This window comes from Pseudoliparis swirei, chromosome 22 (genome assembly GCF_029220125.1).
Source record: "Pseudoliparis swirei isolate HS2019 ecotype Mariana Trench chromosome 22, NWPU_hadal_v1, whole genome shotgun sequence".
Taxonomy (NCBI): Eukaryota; Metazoa; Chordata; class Actinopteri; order Perciformes; family Liparidae; genus Pseudoliparis; species Pseudoliparis swirei.
In genome coordinates this window covers 11,008,726-11,028,783 of record NC_079409.1, presented here as the reverse complement: position 1 = coordinate 11,028,783, position 20,058 = coordinate 11,008,726, and positions in this window count along the sequence as shown.

Genomic DNA, 20,058 nt, shown 5'->3' with positions numbered 1-20,058 from the left:
AAAGTGCTGAGTGTGGCAGTGGCTTTTCCTGGACAGTGTTTTGTAAACATTAGACATTGCATGGGTAGAAATAATTATGTTTGAAAAAAGAAAAAGTACAAGAGTGTGAGTGAAGTCTCAGCATTATGAGGAACCATAGGTGAAATTATGTTTATTGTCAAATGTTATTATTAGCTCCACAGCCGACTGCTATATTTCCCAAAACTGCCACAAATGTTCAAATCTAGATGGCCACATCCAAAGCTTTATAGAGCCTAAGCAGTAGGTAGATGCTCATGATTGATAGTGTGACCAAATATTTCTGTATTTAACAAGTCTCTCACATGGACAAGGTTATTATAGGCTTATTACTGTCACACACTGACAGGGTATAACTAAAACAGTCCATCATTTTAGCAGTGCTTTCTAAATAAAAAAAACACGCTTAACAACATCATATCAAACAAATGACACTTTATTCCCTGAAAGCAGAAAGTTCATTTACAAAGGACTAGCTGTTGCAATCACAGCTCTAATGCAGTAGTGATGAGAAAAAAGGGTAATTGGTTTGGTAAAGATTGTTTTCCATCGTACCATAAAGCACTACACAATAGAAAAGGTCGTCAATTAAGCAATCATGAATACCAAGTACCATAGCTGATGAAAATAGGCCGGTGGTTTAAATAGATTTGCAAGCAATTTACCTTTTCACAATGTTGGCAATCTGATGCAATTTGCTTGCAATTTTGTCTGCTTTCAGTAGCACTCTGAGCTGACACTACATCGTGCAAATGGCAAAGAGGACCACATAGAAAATGTAAAACTATCTTGGCCACATCAAGGTATCAGAATGGCGCTTCATCAGGAAAATTACAACAATTAGCATAAGTGCTCCAAAATCAACACTTTAAATGTCAGCGCCAAAGGTTGGGCCACAGATGAGCAAAGGGTGCGCAATGTCCTCCAGGATGGACTTGCCATGGAACGCAAAGCAATCACCCATCATCTCTTGCCAGTGATGGCCCCACAATTGCTGTGACATTCTCTCAGGCCTGTCATTCTTGGTCACAGACTGTTTTTCCTCTCTGCCTTGATTTGCTCGCTGCAGAAATGTGACAGCCTCGCTCGCGTCTCTACTTCAGAGACTAATTTGTTTTCCTTTAACTTTTTCTTCATCATCTTTCCTCTGCTCAGTGGACGACTATTATGTACCTCAGGGTCAGGTCTAGGTTCACATAGTTATTTTCTGTTTCACTTCATGTGGGTTCGCTGATTTCCCACATGAAATGACATGAAAGTGAAATAAAGAATTGTTGGGAGTAAAGATAGTGGATCCACGATGGTCGGACACAATTTGAGCTAAAAATAATAATATTCATACAGTGGTTGACATAAAAAATACATAGAATAAAAATATATTTTTCTATCAATGTATGTCTACACTCACTACATTTAGATGATTTTAAATTCACTTTGTAGAAAAATGTATCTGGTGCATTCAGTTTTAAAAAATGATGAATACATTTTGGAAAACATTAATTATTTATTATGAAAACTTATTCAAAAGAAACGTTAGCATATGTTAAACTATATACTGTCAATGTAAAGGCGTATGACCCACTGAATTAAAACAAATCTGTGTCACATGTTTCCTGTATTTCCCATGTGCCTCCAATAAAAGCTTGAAGACAGAATATGATCAATATCGGGTTTGTCAATCGACAAATTGTTTCAAAATCTGACAGGAAGTAGAGAAGTACTTTATTTAAAATCATGTCTGTTGACACCTGAAATAACACATGTTACTAATACCTTGATTTACATGACAGCCTTCAAATGAAACATCAGATTTTGAAGGTGGCATGGCCGCTCTCCGGTTGGGTATCTGCTAACAACTCAAAAATATCTTTATGTCTTATCTGTTGCCTTAAGGCACCACTCAAACACAGCTTCTCCCCTCTCCTCGTATTGCATGCTCTCCAGTTGAACTTGTCAGAGATTGCCAAAGGGGACTGATGTGCCGTTTGACTATGGAGATGGAGCAAGAGCCAGACTGAGGGGTTGAAAATGGAAGTAAAGTAAAGCTTTTCGAACAGATGTAAGAGTTTACTGACTAGGTGGCGTATAGTGATTCCTCTCTTTAACGTATTTGACAGATTCACAGTCAAAAACAATAAGATTACATCTAGAACTCTGCAACTGAAGCAATAGTTTTCTTGTTTAACATGAAGCAAAGAGTTGACATCGATTTAGAGAAGTGTTCCTGCAAGACACCTGATTTATCAAAGACTACCTAAAAAAACTGAAGATATCTTTGGAAAATTGTGCATGTTTATGCTTTTTAACTTGATATTGTGACTTTTTCACAGCATGTGACAATCCTCTTGTTATTTGCATTGAGTGTTGTAAATATGTCTTTAAAAATATATTTGGAATTCAAAACCCGGTTTTAATAAAGAAAACATGTAAATAAAATAAATAAAAATAAAAATACTCAATTACTTTGGTGAATAGAGTACAGAAAGGAAGAAAGAAAGAACAACTGCTGGTCCTTGCTGTGTTTTGTCATTGGCAAACAAGAAATATTGATTAGTTGGTGAGTGAATTACCTGACAGATATTGTGATGACCAGTACTTGTGTTGACCTATAGAAATGGCATATTGTGTACACGGTAATGAGAGAAATGAAACTGATACAGTCTAGAAGGTCACTTAGATGTTAAAAAGGAAGTACATCTTACATATTTTTAAACATTCTGCTAAAAGTAATCAATTTGAGATTAAAAAAGCTGAATTTGATACTGAAATCTTAGAGACATGTGGTTTTTAAACAACAAGGCACAAAGTGTGTGAATGAAAACACCATCAGTTGTGAGTGTCTCTTTGAGGCTCCTGTGTTTGTTAATTTGTCTCTATAGATTTCAGCTCATTCCATCCCTCTAATGCTGCATGTTGTCAATAGCTGGCCGCAGTGTTGTCTGCTCCTCACTGTGGTGTATTTAATATTTACCAGCGTCCGAGCCTTATTAAAGCAAGATGAATTAGCCCGGTTGCGATAGATTTTCTTTCAGCGCAGAGTGAAAGAGAGCAAAGTGAAAAAGAAAGATAAAGGCAGGGAGGAGGGAGGCAGAGGAAGAAAGTTTGTGTGCTCAGATGATCAGCATGCGGGGGCCCCGGCTCGGGAGCGGCCCCCAGCGTTGGAGGAGTTGCGAGCTCTCTGATGATGGGGTTGCACAGATGGGCTCGAGCCTGGCTCCCAGCTCGCTCTTTTGTATAGACCCTGCTCTCTAATTACAGCTGATGAGTGTGTGTGTGTGTGTGTGTGTGTGTGTGTGTGTGTGTGTGTGTGTGTGAGAGAGAGAGGGCGAGTAAGGGAAGAGGGGGAGGGAAGGGGGAACTAGAGGAGGGAGGTGGGGGGGGACACAAGCAGGTGACAGTGCGAGGAGAGGAACCTGTGGCAGATCCTCGGCGCCATCAGGCACAACGTAGCTGCAGCCTGACAGCTAATTAGAAACGACACGGATTTGTCCCAATGTAACAGATGTTGCCTAATCAGTCCAGCTCGGGAGAACCCTGCGCCAGCAACATTTCATGCACAATTTAACCATCTAAAAGGGATGAAATACTTAATGCATTGTAAGGCCAGCACAGCTGTTTCTCTCGGCAGAAAATTTCCCAGTCAAAAATATGCATGTTTTATGTAACTCTAACCGAGTGTTTATAATGCTATAATAGCTGACCAAAAAAAATGCTGCCACACATCTGTCAAAGATTTCAGCTCTATTGGTTACCATAACATCAGTGAGACCAAATGTAGATTTGACTTTTCTGAGTTGTGAATAGTGTCTCTCCCTAAAAATAAAAATAAACCTTTCAAACAGAAAATATGTTCTTTGCAATAAATCAGCAATTCCCATTTTAAATATATTTTAAAATGCTTGTGTGGACAAAAGAACATTTTATATATTGTTGTTTCTTTTAAATGAAACAATAAGAAAACATAGATACAATCATGGAATAGGAAAGTGTTTTAAACTTTATAGTATTTTGAATTTTAGGAGCAGTAGAAATTGAAGCTGAACCAACCATACAGGCCAATTCAGAAATGTTTTTCCCCTGCACAATGTAAAATTATATGCATATACAGCATGGACACTATTAAAACTGCATAATATAAATCACAAATCTCTATGCCAAGAGGAAACCGTCTGTGATTGCGATGGTAATAATATGTTCTATTTGTCTCACTATCAGATAAATGTAAATTTGTGTCCTAGCTGCTCCTTTCACATCCAACATTCTCCATCCAGATCTTTTTCTTCCTGTCTGCTCCAGTATTGGCAATATCTCTTCAACTCTGCATTTTTATCTGATTCACTGGATGACAGGTAATCTAGCTGAAAGTTCCAACAATTGCACACAATGAAAAAAAGCCCTGTCTGATGAAATCTGAGCAGTTATCACACTAACCATTACCTGTCAAGCCCTCCGCTTCAATCTAAGGGCGCATCAATTTTCTGAAGAGGAAATCAAGGGCGAGGAAGAAAAGCAGTCCAGATAAACAGTGACAAAGGCCTCCTTTCTGCTGCTTTTATTTATGATGGGATGTTGCTGTGCGGGGACCAGGGCAAGGGCTTTATCAGACCAACTGATACATCTTTGATAGCCAGGGAGTCTTCACCCTTGATGAAGTGTTGCACTTGCCAAGGAAGATTTCGGACTCAAATGACTTTCCCTAGAAAATCCTGTGGAGATAGGGGAGTCTCTAAGCGGCCACACACGGCTGAGTGAAATGACAGACTGAACAAACAAAGACACAAGCCTGTGTGTGTGGTGTGTGTGTGTGTGTGTGTGTGTGTGTGTGGGTGTGTGTGTGTGCATGTGTGTAGTTTTGCATGTGCATGACGTGTAAAGCTTGTATTTTGTCGGTGTGGGAATGGCGTGAACATAATAAATAATCCTTGAACATGCGGCACTGATGCATATGTATCATGTTGGTGCCAAGGTTATTCTGCATTTAGGGGGGGCTGTACCCTCTGCACTATGTCTCCATATAAAGGACCAAACTGTTGATTTCCTCTTTTTGTATATACATTTATAAGCACCATTTCTCTTTTTCATTATAGACAAGCACACAGAAAAACTATCCACTGTTTTATCAAATAGTCAAACGTTTGCACTATTGAAAAGACTGATACACTGCTGATGAATATTTAGAGCTGATGATGCAGCATAAAAAAGTATTATTTGGTTTGGAGGACACATAAGTACAAAAATATAAATACACAACATAAAAACCAGATAGTTCTACTTTACGGTGTATCTTTACATATCTAAACCAATTAAAAATAACTCCTCAAATCCAATTTTGTGTTTACTTTGAAAAATTCTGATTCAGATTCAACTTTATTGTCATTGCACACACGATTTTTCCTAAAGAGAGACATTTTATCAGTCAAATTCATTTGCATATTATCTATATGGGGATAGATACTCTGTTTAGTGGAGTTGTTAGATCTATAGGCTCACAGCATCCTGTGTTGTGTCTATGCAAACACAACATGAGCCGTAGCCTCGGAGTAAATTAATATTTGGAGCATTGGTTGTGTGTAAATAGGGTTGTTGCAGATCACATTGTGGATACACACATGTTGTTGCTTCTGTTACAGTGAAACATGAAAACACAAATAATGGATCAGATTAAATGCTCCATAAAAGTCTCTCCAAATGATACTCAGAAGAAATACAGAAGTACCATCAAGAAATAAAGATTAATAAAGGACAACTTAAGTATGTAATTCCTCCAAACAGATCAGTGTCCATGAATGACTGAGATGTGCCATAAGCCATCACCGCTGCTCTTGCATTATCTTTATGGTGGATGTTAAGGAAGGAGGTGGGACTCTAAGCCAACTGTCCTAATGTTGTGGTACCTCTGTGTGTATCTGTGTGTGAGCACACACTGGACATGCAGACGGAGGGCTCCCATGCCGACAGTTAACTGAGTCCAGAGAGGAACCATAATTAGATTCATCTACTGGTATTGACAGACGCGACAAGACTCCGATCTGATCAATACACACACTCACGATATTGTTCCAAATACCAATAACTGTGAATATCCATCTTAGTCACATTAGTTTCAGTCAAATAATTAAATGTGCCCTTTTAAACATGGATGATCCTACCCATCAGATGCTAATAAATAGATCTATTGTTGGTACGCATAAAGCAAACATACTCGTATCTGGAAAAAAATATATACTTTTTTATTGTAAATGTGCCACAATAAACAATCTAATCAAAACATTCATCAATAGCGTTTTTAGCTGAGCACATTTTCATCAGGCTAATTAAATCCACTGCCTAAGGAAGAAAAAGAAAATCCTGAAGTGATTCAAGTGCAACAACCAGAGACGTGTAAAGTAAACAGGTGATTGTGTATTGTTGTTCAGGAACCCTCACAATGTACTTGATGGTGGACATTTTAAAACATCAAAATCCCCAAAAATATAAAAGGAAATGACAACAACAACATTAATAATAAATAATTTATTTAGTAAAGAAACAGGTAGAAGCTCATGTTTTCCTCCTGCGTCCTTTCACAGAGGGAAGAAAGATGCCACATCCTCGATCTTAATCACGTGTTTGGTCTGCTTTATCAGTATGTACATGATATAGTGTTCTTGCATGGATGACTTTGGCCCACCACATCCCGCCCACAAAAAGCTTTTCCCTGTGAAAATCCCCCCCCCCAAACGGAGAATCCATTATTGACAATACCAAACACTCTCCTACTCCCTGCCATTGACGTTTGACCCCCTTAGTACTTTTTTCTCTATTCAGAATCACTGATAGCTTTTTGTTTGGCATAACTGCCCCACTTATATCTCCACCAGCGTAGTCCTGCATTGACTGACTGCCTGGGAGCAATGCATATAGCCAAGCAATATATAGCACATAATCGCCACCATCGTTTAGCCTTCACAATGCTGTTAAAATCAGCTCAATAGTGACATCTCAGCAGTTGTCAAGGACATCAATATGTATTTTTGTGCAAGTGGAGGCGGAACTTAACGTGATACGTGATGATGCCAACACAATAAGACATTGGTAAATTGAACTGGTACCACCAGGAGGTGCAGGAGGTGCAGAACAGTGAGTCTGCAGGATCATGAAGGATCCTCACCACCCCAACAACACACTGTTTCAGCTGCCAGGCGCAGGGCGCCTCCCGAATCACGCTGCAGAAGAGAGAGAGGAGAGTTTCTTTCACCTCAGGCCATCAGGATTGTGAAGCTGAACGACCTCCCCACCCACCCCCCCCCACCACACCCCCCTCTCACACACACACACACACACACACACACACACACACACACTTACTGTAAATATTGTGGTTTTTTTTTATTTTTTTTTTTTTTATTTTTTTTTTTTTATTGTAAATAGTGTACTTGTTGCCCTTGCACATTCCTGCTGAGGCTTTTCACTTCATTTCACACACACCCTGTGTGTGTATGTGACAAATAAAACATCTTGAATCTTGAATCTTGAATCTTGAATCTTGTCCTTACAAACCGTATGTTTGTCGTGCTAGTTTATTCTCAGTGATTTTTGTGCCTAAACTAATGACTGACGTGTATCGCCAGATGAAGCTGATTTGGTTGAATCTCTGGCTTTCCTGCTCATTGACTGAGACACTCTTAATTCCAAATGTCAAACAACAAGGCATTTAAAAACTATTAATACTTCTCAAAAGAAGAAAATTATAGAAAGAACAAAAATATACTGTCTGACACATAACGTGCAAAAAGTAATCATGAAGGCTTATTTGCGATGAAAAAAGATTAAAAGATCAGTGAGAAGGAAACCAAAGATATTAAGTTAGTTAATTTGATCATCGCTAACCAACTTGGAGCTTGATGGTTTGCGAGTGGTGACAGGTAATTACTCACACTGAGACGCCACTGAGAACAGGAGAGACGCTCATATTTGATGAATGATTCACATGTATTTTAATTACGCCTGTCCTTTGACCTCCAGGGCAGGCTAATGTCTTTCAGGTCACCCCCTGCACACTCACAGACAGACACTTTCTCTTTCGGTGTCTCTCTGAAACACACACACTTGCACACACACACACACACACACACACACACACACACACACACACACACACCGGGAGAGAGGGCTACAGGAGTCCCAGTTAATGGGATTACCCCAGCAGTCCTGAGCCATTCCTAACCTCACCTCCAGGTCCCACTGTGGCAATCAGAGGCATCAGCATCCTTAACGCATCATGGAGAGTGCTTGTGATACCACGCTGTGGGGACCTCTGCTCTCTAACCTCTTAACACAGCAGCACTTTAACTGAAGTGACCTCTGCTGCTTTATAGAGCTGCCCCAGAGGAGACCTAAACGCAGCATCCACCAGGTCACAGTATAAGACACCATTAACCCGAAACCTCCAAGCTAGACTTGGTGTGTTTAAAAAATCTCTCCTCCGGCAATCACAGCAGCATCAACACCTTGTAGGTTGACCCTGTCACACAGCAGTCCAGATAGTTGATCTTTAATGTGAGGGTCACATCTCTAATGGATCTGTACTCGTGCGTCTGTGATATGCGTAGCTGACAATAAAAAGACATGCTAATTTTTATGCTGCTTTGATACTGAAAACACAGGAACGGGTACACATTCCTACCTATCCACACTCCCAACACGATTACTTAGAAATGAAGCGGAAAATGGAAGCGATTTATTAACGAGACATTAGAGGCAGTTTTAATAACCTTCCCATCCTGCTCAGCAGGGAGCTGGGGATTACACCACACAGGTTTCGGTGACACCAGAAAGGAAGTCCCCCGCCGGGTGTGTGAAGAGCGCAAAGGGACACAATACCAAGCCTGGGGTTCTCACATCCCGCTTTGGGCCCTCACCCCAGGGGGAAGGACAATGGGTTAAAAAGGCATGAATGTCCTGCCTATCCAGGATATAATGTAGGTGGCTGCCACTGGGTCTGAATGGCCTGACAGAGCAGCGGAGGGAGAGGCACAAAGAGCCCATAATAAAAGGGATTCCTCGGGTCAGTAAAGCATTGCATTCACTTTGGCCTCCACAGCTCACGGCCTCTCCTCTCACATTCACCTTTAGTCTAAACTGCAACAGCTATTGGATATATTTAAAACAGCTAACATATCTGTGAAGTGCAAGTGTTGTTCTATTGTCTCCAAATAGATCTAGGTAAAATAATCAATGCTCAAAATCTTTCTACGCCTTTATCACTTTTTAGAAATGCAGCAATGTGAAATATGTTTTAAAAAGGTGATTATTATAGCTTTTTATTCTTACTATTATAAGCAGCAGTAGAATAAGTAGTCTTGGGGGAAACTGTCCGTGATATTTAAGAGTAAGTGTGAGGCATTCATTTGAGCTTGTTTGAGTGCACTTAAGAAAAAAAGGATCCAGTTTAAAAGGAAAAGTGTCACTCCCACTAAAAGTAGGGGAGGATTAGAGGAATTCCACAGTATCAGGTGACGTATGTTCGTGCAGAAGTGTGAGAAATCAACAGCTTGATTATGTCCTTTTAAATGTCTGCGCTAATAATTTTGTGTCTAGTGTTGGCCATATGCTCAGTTTAACTTAAAATACGTATTGTAATAGTCAGAAAGTGCATAGTTTGATCTTTTATGCAGCATAAAAAGGAAAAAGGAAAAAAAACACTTATCTGATACATGCAAGTGTGTCCATTGACTGCATGAAGAGAACAATCATTACAATGCGTAACCATTGTCCAATTCACTGGCTGGGACAATCAGATAATGCAAGGAGACAGGGGATGATGCCCACACAGACACATGCCTTTACTGCACCCTTAATCTAATTAAAGCAAATAAACTTATAACCGATCTCCTCGGTGACAAAACACTGCTGAGGAAGCTAATTTGCTTCCTTGTTGTGGCTCCAAAAACAGATAATACTGTTTTATTACACAAAGGTCACCAGGGAAATTAACTTCTGGGCTAGCAAATAAAAGAAAAGGCCCGGCACTCAGAATAACAAGTATATACTGATTACATTCAATCATGAGAGTCCCAGTTGGATAGGACGCTGACCTTTCTGTCTTCTTGTCAGGAAATAAGATATGTAAACGCAGGATGGGCCACTTACACAGGACCATCTCTATGTTGCATTGTGGAGACAATCTACCGAGGCAGCCACAACAAGGTAGATTGCGCAAGTTGTCCATTTGAAAGAAGTTTAATTTTAACAGTTGAATAGAAATTCATGGCTTTTTTCAGATCACTAAATTGGATTGAGAGCACACCACTGAATTCACAATCAGTGAACAAAAAAAGTTTCAGTGTCTTTGTTTCCTATACAGCCAAAGACTCAGGGTATTATTAGTGGCCCTCTATTAAACTGATCAGACAATTTAAGTTGTTCTACTCAGGTGAGAATGTTTACCATATATCGACAACAAGCAATCATTGGGTGATTATCTTGTTCCATTTGTGGTATTATTTATTTCAGTTTCTCCTGCAAACACCAAGCTGGATGTTACTTTTATTGTAAACTTTCATTTCATTTTGTCCCTTTTGCTGGTGCAGTTATTCACTGTCTCCCTCTTCCTCCATGATTGATGCTTACAGGTCATAGCAATACTCTTAACTCATTAGTTAGAAAGGGAAAGATGGGATTTGCTGGAGTGAGATATTGCAGAGGAACAGAGGGAGCTATTTCAATGTGGAGACAGAGAAACTTAGCGTCAGTGTGATAATAGCCCCTGAACTATTGCATGTTTCAATCAATGGAGACAGAAGTAAATAAAAACCAGAGGGGAAGATTCACCATCATCGATCCCAGCTCAACACAGACCTTGCTGACAATCTATGGTCTGGGCCAGTAATGCTCCCAGTCATCCACAAAATCAATGAAACTCATCCTTTCAATAGCATCCAATTATTAGCACAAAGTAAAGGCAGCCTTCAACGATAAATCAGAAAACTTTATTGAAAAGTGATGCAGACAAAGATGAATGTTAATTGGAACGTGATTAAGTGCAATACAAAAAACAATACTATTAAGACAGTCAACTACGCTTGCGTGCTTTAAAAACATGATGAAATAAGTAAAAATGTACTTAGCTTAAAGGTATAGAAGTATTTGCAACTAAATATTCTTCATGGACCAACATTAAAGGTATACTTACAATGCAGAATGGCACATGTCAGTGTTATATGATGATAATATTGTATAAGTATCATTGATTCATTATAAGCAGCACTTTATAACTGTTTCACATACTGTTGGATACTTTAATTTGTAATAATGCATTATATCTTATAAACTGTATGTACAACCTTGATCTGAAGAGTAACTAATAAATTACGCTGCTAAATACATTCTTCTGAGTCCAATGTAGTGAAGCAGTGGAAATGTAGTGGAGAAGTCAAATATAACAAATCACTTAATCACAGTCACTTCAAAATTATACTTCGATACATATTTGAGGAAATGCACTTTGTAAAAAACCACCACTGCCCAAATGATGATTTACCTCTGGTGAAATCGTCATAAATGGGAAAAAAAACAAAAATTTGTATTTATTTATCCATGTTTTGAAATATCTACCTCCACTCATGGTCAGTTTAATTGACGGTGGTCTGTAGGTTGTAAGCAGTAAGAATGCCATTGTTTTGGGGAAAGAGAGGTTTCTGATCATATTTCTGTAGCAATATTTTTTGTATATTGTGAGAAACACAAAATAAGTTCCATTCATCTCCATCATGTTGGGGTGGCTGGCAAAATCCCACAAGGATATCTCATAATCTGGACAAATACAAAACTAAACTATCTGCATGAAAAGACACTGCTAGTGGTGAATGAGAAAATGTGGAGATTTTGTTGGTGTAATTTAATTTTAATAATCATTAACACTACATGCGTGTCCAATAATCTATGGGTTTTCTTTACCATTTGTATCGCAGTTTACAAATTGAGATGAATATTGTAATAAATCTATACCACTAAGTAATCATCACGACCAGCTGCATGTGAACCTCTCAGGACAGTCTGGGATTTTTCACGAATGCTGTGTGGTTTACATTAGGTGAGGGAGTACCCAATGTTCCCCTCTGCTGGCCCCCAAGTAATAACCATTAATTTCCCATTATAGTTTGTGTTAATTAAAAAAGCTGCAGGTTTAATTGCCGTTAAATGTAATGATGTTAGATCTCATGTTCATGTGTTCAGCTCCACCCATCACCAGCTCGTTACTCAGACTTGCTGGATTTAATCAGATAGAGAAGGAAGACTTGTCTGTAATTATCTGCTCTGCTTCATCATTTAATCTTACTAAAACAGCTCTTTGCATGTGCTGCAGCTTCAACTTATTATATGTTTGGCCGAGATGAGTGTTGGTGATGAAACACTGGCATAAAGTGTGTATATATATATACAGTTTATACATTCCCTTGAGACCTGATGACCCAAGACGTCTTAATGATAACAACTGTTTGATTGAACAATATTTTCCTCTACGCAATAACTCAAAATCAGAAATCATATAATTTAGTCCCCTAGACACTATCAGTCCCATTGAAAGTGCCTTTGTCTTCATGTTTGTTAAAATAAAAGTCCACTGCCACAAATGTAGGAGTATTATCTGTTTCAGATTCAAGAAGCTTCAAATCACAAATCACAGAAGTTGTCCAGTCCTTTTTCCTTCAAATTAGATCCATCTCCAAAATCTCACCCTGACCTGGAAAAGGTAATTCATGCATTCATCTTTAAAAAAACGTATACTGTCACTCTCTCCTCTCTGGCATCAACCAGAAGTCAGTGTCTCGCCTCCAACTGGTTCAGAATGCAGCAGCTCGGCTGCTCACTGGCTTTAACAGACCACATCACATCACCACAACCCTGCAGGCTTCTCTCCACTGGCTCCCTGTTAGTTCGAGAAGGGATTTTAATATTTTACTGATCACTTTTAAAACATGTATAGGTCTGGCCCCAACATGTATAGAGGAAATATTGCCCCCTTATGAGCAAGCTTGCAGCGTTAGATCCTCAGGTGGGAACCTTCTTGTTGTTCCAAAGTTGAGGCTGAAAACTAAAGGTGACCTTGCTTTTGCTATCAGGGATTCAACTCTGCTTAGTAAAGCTTTCCTGCTTTATTTTATGCTTGAATTGACCAAAATGATTGTTACTAAGTTATTTGATTTGATATATTGTATTTATTTCTAAGTTTATTAGTATCTAGTGTAGTGTTTTATCAGGGTCTAACTGATTTTGCTTTAATGGGCCTCACTATTGAGCTTTCTGTTGTTATTATTATTGGCTTCCTCTTGCTGCTCTGTCTGTAAAAAGCACTATACATTTGTTGATTCAGAATCATTGTTAATTTCTTAAAGGTACCTGATAGTGAGTCCAATGTGTGGTGGAAAAAGCAGCATTGAATTAGCTTAGCATAAAACATGATTTGTGTGTCAACATAAAATCAGCCACACATGGGGCGCACACAGAACAATATCTTGTAAAAGGAGTGAGTGCTCAATTTAATTTTAGGAGATAAATTCACATAAACAAAGTAGTTCCCACATGTTTTTATGTCCGCGCATTTATGGAGAGAATATGGCATCCCTCCAATCGTCACTTGAGTCCATAAGATGTATCTGTTTGTTTCACAGTAAAGAACAACATACCACAAGTCACTTTGCTGTAACACCTCTGGTAAATGAGTCATTCAGTGTGTTGTGGCTTTGATGCTGACCCACACTCATAAAATATTACAGGTATTAAAAAACAATTATCTGCCATTCTTCTAAAATGGCCTCTCCCAGTGCACTGCTTTGCATTGTAATTTAGCTGGCGCCGCTGCGGAGGGCAAATCCAGCTGTTGCGAACTCGTGCACTGAGCGGGACGGGTCCTGTAGCGAGTGTGGGAGGATCACGGGTATTACTGCGCTAATTTATGAGCCTTTTCCAAATGTCATAAATCTGCTCTGTTCAAGAACACAGTGCCTGGTAACTGTGCAAACAAGATCAATCAACTCCTCTTCATCCAAAAATACTTTGGGGTGATGTTGTTCAATTATACCAGAAAACTATCAGATGTCAATTATCGTTTGTTAAAAGAGTTATAATATCATTAACAGTGACATTCTAATATTTCTTTTAAAAGTCAAATTCCTATATGAATAAATAAATTATACATGAAAATAGTCAAAGTGGTAAAATGCTGCATGTCTTTAGTGTCACACAACTAAACATGTCAGTTCAGGATTGGAGTCGTGACAGACGTCAAGATTGCCAACCATCGCCAGCCCACTCAAGAATCTCATATCAAGAGCCTCTTTCACTGCATTGTTGGATGGGATGCTGGTAGAGCCCACTTGCTTGCAGTGTGGTGGAGAAGAAAATCTGATTAAACAATTAGTGTCAATTAGCCCCGACCAAATCATTCTACAAACAATTGGTCTCTAGTGCCCGGCTTAATTACGAGCGACTTTCAGCTCCTTATCATGAGCCATGTCGCCCCGTGATTCATGTCCGACTCACGCCTGTCCCTCAAGCACCATCAATTATCCACCAATAAACAAATCCACCATAAAAAATAAATAAATAATAAAAGAGTCACAGCTCCAGGTCCCAGGCCTGATTAGCATACGTCTATGTATGCTCGTCGGCTGCTGTGATCAGAGTGATCAAAATGTGATGAGATGAAAAGTTCTAAAGGATAAGAAGCGATGATGATGAACAGGTTGTCATGGTTTTCGGTAAAATCAAATTTTTGTAAGAAAGTGCACTGAAACTGCAAAAGTTCCCCTCCAGGCTGATGCTTGATTGAATACTGCCACATGAATTATAATATAACATGCTATGTGTATATTATGCCCTATTCAACATTAAGTGATCCATTTGATGCAGTCACTGGAGAGACATGCTGTGTGGTTTACGGGGATACATTTTGATCATGCAAACACAATGTCTCACAGGCACAATCACATCTCAAAATGTGCAGGTCAGAGTTCTTGATTTCAATGCACAAGCGCTCACACAGATACAGCGAACATACACAATGCACAGAATGTGTGAAGGGGAGCGACAGCAGGCGCGATGACATGTTAAATTACCCTGGTGATGTATAGCTTAATGAACCCCTTGTGTTGATCACGCTTCACATTAATCAACAGCCATGAACAGATTCCGTTATTTTCTCAATGCTGCCTTGATAAACTGCAATTTCATTTAACCTTGGACAGCAACTTTAATAGCTTCCACAGGACAACTGTCAATACTTCCCTGGGTATACAGTGATTAAATTGCAAGGCGAGAAGTGTGTCCCTGCTTCCTCCTACTGCTCATCCTGCGTCTCCCCTCCCCCTTTTCACTTCACTTCAAATCACAATTTGTACTTTCACACTTCACACAGTCCACGCTTAAAAAACAAAGTCCAAACAAACATTGTTGGACTACAATCTGCAATCACTGGAATTATCTGTTGCTGTGTGTTTTGGTTTTGTTTTGACTCGTAAATTAATTTGCATTTGTACCAACTCACTTTTACATTATACACCTTCTTTTTTTCATTTTGTTACCAGGAGAATAACCTATTGATTCTTTTGGTGTGTCAGACTTTATTACTTCACATTGTAGAAGCTGTTAAGTTCTGTCTGTGTTGTTTGACTCTAGATAGTGAACATATATCCTTTCGTCTTACCCTATAATTTCAATGTCTATTGCAACTATGCACCCACAACTTTCACAGGATGAGTAAAACATGCTAAATTATTATGTTGAGCCAAGCTTATTGTCATCTCACTTATTTCTGAATGTTGTTGTTGTCCGTGAGCTCAGTGGATAGGATAAAACAAGATGGTGACAGGCAGTGACCTGAGCCCTGTCATAATGATTTTCTGTGATATCCTCCACCCTTGTCAATTTAGCATAAATTATCAGCCATGAAAGGCCTGCTGGCTGATTAAAACCAATTGTCTGGGTAGAGAAGGACAAGGCAACCTCTTTATTATATGATAAACTAAGTTAATGGAAGAAGACAATCTGCCCTCTGGGAAATCGGACTGACTCTTAATTAAAGCATTGTGTTTTCTCAGTTTGTTCCAACATGCATTTTAATAAAACTTTAAGGATAATGGGATAAATAAACTGAAGCTATACGTCAGGAGTGGGGAAAAAACATACTTATTCATCCTGTGTGAATATCCGACGAGAGAGGGAGGAAAAGGATCACAAATCTGTGCATCTTGCAAATGTAATCAACGCCAATCAGGTGATAATCGCCGTCAAAAAAAGAATGCAACTGTGTGCTTTAACAGATTTGTTTATCAAAAACACACGCCTGACACTTAGTAATTAAGCTTGATCTCAGAAAACATTAACACCTCTGGAGAACATGTTTCATTATCACATTCGCAGCTGAAAAGATTCCAAGTTGTGAGTCACATGTTAAGCAGAAGTAAATCAGTGTTTGTTTGTGCAGCTTCATCTCCGCTCTGGGAACAATACAAGTTTGCCTTACTCTTGTGCTGCGTGGATGACATAACAGAAAAGCAAACATTTCTCTGTCCTGCGCCTCTCGTTGGTTCTCTCCACCCACACTTGAGAGGTGACAGGCGTACACCCGGACTTCCATTATTATCCAACACAGCAAGAATGCCTCCAGGAGGATAATTACTGAAACTTGAAGAGCCAGGGCTAATCCTAAGTACTTCACTTTGTATGACTGCCTCGCCCGCCTGTCTCTTAGCCTGCCGCTCACACTGACAAAGTGCAATGTTGGCCTCAGTGAAAGTCAATAAGAAGGCTTCATGCCTCACAGAAATAGCATTCAAGCCAAATGGCGGAAGAATACACTGTTATCTCCGTTTATCATCAACAGCCTGCGTTTGAAACACTCTGCTCTATCGCCTCAGATGGGCCAAAAAGTGGCCTGGGAAATACAGATCATAACATCCACCAAGGCTATCCAAGAAATGCCTAAATTAATTATTCAACTCGTTTTTATTTGGATAATAAGTAGACAGCCTTTTGGTGAGAGAACAGATAGATTGTGGTGGGCTGTAGCCGTTTCAGGAGGGCAGCACTGGCAGCAGTATAAGGTGAACCACAAAGTCTTGGCCCGAGAACGTCCCTGCTGCTGCCGTCAGGCGTGCTCCGACTGACAGGACGGATCATTAGCAGCCTGTCTGGACATATTTGCGTGACAAGATCCATCATATGGCACCCACTGCAAATCTGAAGATGTTAGTTATTTAACATACAGTTATCTTAATATAGGAAGGCAAATGACTATTGACATGGTTTCCATGTAAACCAACAACATGGCAACTGCGGACAAAGAAGCCAGTGCCGGGGGTTGTTAAATATACTGTAACAAGCAACTTTAAATTAAAGCTTTCAAACAGCCTGAGGAGCCTGACATTTATGTGGATGTATAATATATATTAAAAGTTTTGACCCAAAGGAGGTGATGAACAGCTCCTTGTTTTGATTTTTGCTCCCGTCAGACACAACTTAAAAAGCAGAAGAAAGTTTTTTGGGCGTCTCTCTCCATTCATCCCAGGAGGAACCAGATGCTCCCCTCCTGCCAGACAAAGCCGGGAACAGCTGCCTGATCGATACCCGACAAAGGCTCAGAGGTTAGAGCAGTCAAAAGATTGTTAACTAGCCATTTTATTTGCCAGACATTTATATCATTGTTTATGGTTCAGTGCACCCGTTCAGTACAGGTCATGCTGCACACCTGTGCTTGGAACACTATCAGGGGCCCACATTGCATGACCCCGAAGGAAAAGTGGCACACCGTCTCCAAGCTATAAGATACTGATATAGATATATACATTGTATGGTTGTTTTTCATTTATTTTTATAAGCTAATTTTTCAGCTATATTTACATCGGACCACATTTTGCCTCATTGTCAGAAGCCCATTTGAAAGATTTTATATATATAGAGAGATTTAGATATTTATAGATATATATCTATATATAGATATCTTACTGTTCATCAATATGAAAGCTTTAGAAAAAAACATAAGTATTGCTTAAGGCTGAGTGCAATGAGTGTGCAATGATGGCAATGGAAGCTGGCATTGGCCTGTATTTGCACATTCCTGCATATGCATGTGTATTTATGTTTGTGTTGAATATGAGTGTTGGAGTACCATGCATCCCAGCCGGCAACACATGGCTTTGCTGCCACCACTCTGGCTCATGTTGAGAGTGTCCATGCAGGCTGGCAGAGAGAGGGGACCCTCTCTGTGGCTCACCCAGGCGTAGAGGGGCTTCCTGCACATCTTTTGTCACACCATTTGGGCCCTTGTGTCTGTGGCCGCCCCGCTTCGGACCCACTTGGCAGCTCACAGTGTAGACGGACATCTGCTATTTCCAACCTCCTGGTGAACAGAGAAAACAACAACCAACAGACCTTACTCTCTGCTCTGCATACTTTACACTTACCCAGTGTCTGTGCGGACAGTAACAATGTTTTGATGCAGAAACAAGAAAAGTCACATCGGATGGACGACCAGGGGGGATAATAAGTTTCTTAATTATATATGAGTTAATGCAAGAGTTCCAACAATGTATATATATTTTTTTTTAAGATACTTTAAATAAATAAGGGTATATATATATGTGTAGATATACTTATATAGGCCTATACATATATGTATAAACACCCTTATTTATTCAAATGATCTTAAAAATATATATAAATACCCTGAGCAACAGCGATCTTCTAATCTTCTAGTGAATGCCACAAGTGATTACCTCCGGGTTTTCCCCCAGAAATAAATATTTAAAAAGAAAGGCCTTTAGATTAGCGGGTTGTTATGTAAATTTCCACATTAAAGTATGTTTCTGCATCTCTGGCTTGACTCCTTTCTCCGGGTTCTCTAAGCGGAGTGATTCTGCAGCACGCAATATTGAACCCACTTTGTTCGTGCTCAGCGGCCCAGAATAACTCGGTCATTATGGTGGCGAAAGGGACAGGTTTTGAGTTTGATTTCATGATGGTAATATAGCCCATGTGTGTAGGAGAAGAAAGCCTTCAATGGGGACATCTGTTCAATGCGGCTTACAGTTACAGCCGTGCAATAAGAACAACCTGTGCACACCATATGAACTAGGACCGACCTCGTCCCTGCTGAACGCAACAGGACACAAAAGAAGGGTGGGTTTTTTTCGAGGTTGTGCGCTAAGAATAAATTGGACACTCACATTTCGATATGCACGCGGATTAAATATCTCGTGTACATCTGGAGCTCCGGCAGCGAGAGGTTTCCTGTCCAACAGTTATCACACTGACCTCTGACATCTGTCTTGCTGCTATGATCGCTTGGTAATTTGTCACCAGAGGCAACATGTCCCCTAGCTGTAGCATATACCTCGCTCTCCAAATGCGTAAAATCACTATTGCGCAACATATTGTAATGACCATTCAATCTGGAAGAAAGAGGAAAGGGGAAAACCAGTTTAATCACAGGTATTTAATTGGGGTATGCTGAAATATAAACTCCAATTACACGAAGATGTGATGTGTGTATCTTTATATACATTTAGCAGTTTGGGTGCGTGTGTTCGAAACAGGGCTCGGCGGATATTTTCCAGGTTATTCCTAATGGAATTGCCACTGTAACATTTATCTGGTATGGTCCACAGGCACACCGGCAGCAGGAGATGCTGTGTTTTACTCTGCTGAGAGCAAACGTCGAGGGTCAATCAATGCACTGCGGAGCGGAGGAGCACGGTATGTTTTATTCTCGTCATTATTATTAGCTGTTACATAATGTTCAAAGCTTGCTATGATGTTCGATAGTTTGTGTGATTGGGTTTTTTGACCGAAATAAAATAATGAATGAGCAGAAAACAGATCGATAACATTTCTTTCTTATCTCCAGCGTCAATAAGACAAGTGAATGTGTGTGTTTGTGTTTTTCCGTTTATCTCAAATCTGTCCTTTCATTCATGTAAGGCTTAACGTGATTTCTCTTTTTCTTTTAACAATCAAATTGACACGTTGCGCGTTAGTTTGATAACACGCGCTTATAGACTA